The sequence below is a fragment of the Lagenorhynchus albirostris genome, chromosome 6, assembly GCF_949774975.1.
Source record: "Lagenorhynchus albirostris chromosome 6, mLagAlb1.1, whole genome shotgun sequence".
NCBI lineage: Eukaryota > Metazoa > Chordata > Mammalia > Artiodactyla > Delphinidae > Lagenorhynchus > Lagenorhynchus albirostris.
In genome coordinates, this window is record NC_083100.1 from 118796531 (window position 1) to 118797159 (window position 629).

Genomic DNA, 629 nt, shown 5'->3' on the forward strand with positions numbered 1-629 from the left:
GGCTCCGGACGCACAGGCCCAGCGGCCGTGGCTCACAGGCCCAGCCGCTCCGTGGCATGTGGGATCCTCCCGGACCAGAGCACGAACCCGTGTCCCCTGCATCGGCAGGTGGACTCTCAACCACTGAGCCACCAGGGAAGCCCTATGATACCACTTTTTATTTACCCATTCATCAGTTGATAAACATTTGAGTTGTTTCCACTTACTGGCTCTTATGAATAATCTTGCTATGCATAATTGTGTACAAGTTTTTGTGTGGCTATATGTTTTTATTTCTCTTGGGTATATGCCTAGGAGTGGAATTTCTGGATTATTGAGGGAAAGTACAGAAAGTGTACCCCATCTCTCCTCACCCCTGTACAGTTTCTCTCTTATTGACATTTTGTATTAGTGTGGCACATTTGTTACAATTGAAGAAATGATATTTATACATTATTATTAACTAAAGTCCATCATTTACATTAGGGTTCGTTCTTTGCATTAAATAGTTTATGGATTCTGACAAATGTGTATGTCACTTGTCCACCATTATAGTATCTTACAGAATAGTTTCACTGCCCTAAAAATCCCCTGTGCTCTAACTATTCACCCCTCCCTTCCTGGAAACCTTTGGCAAGCACTGGTACTTT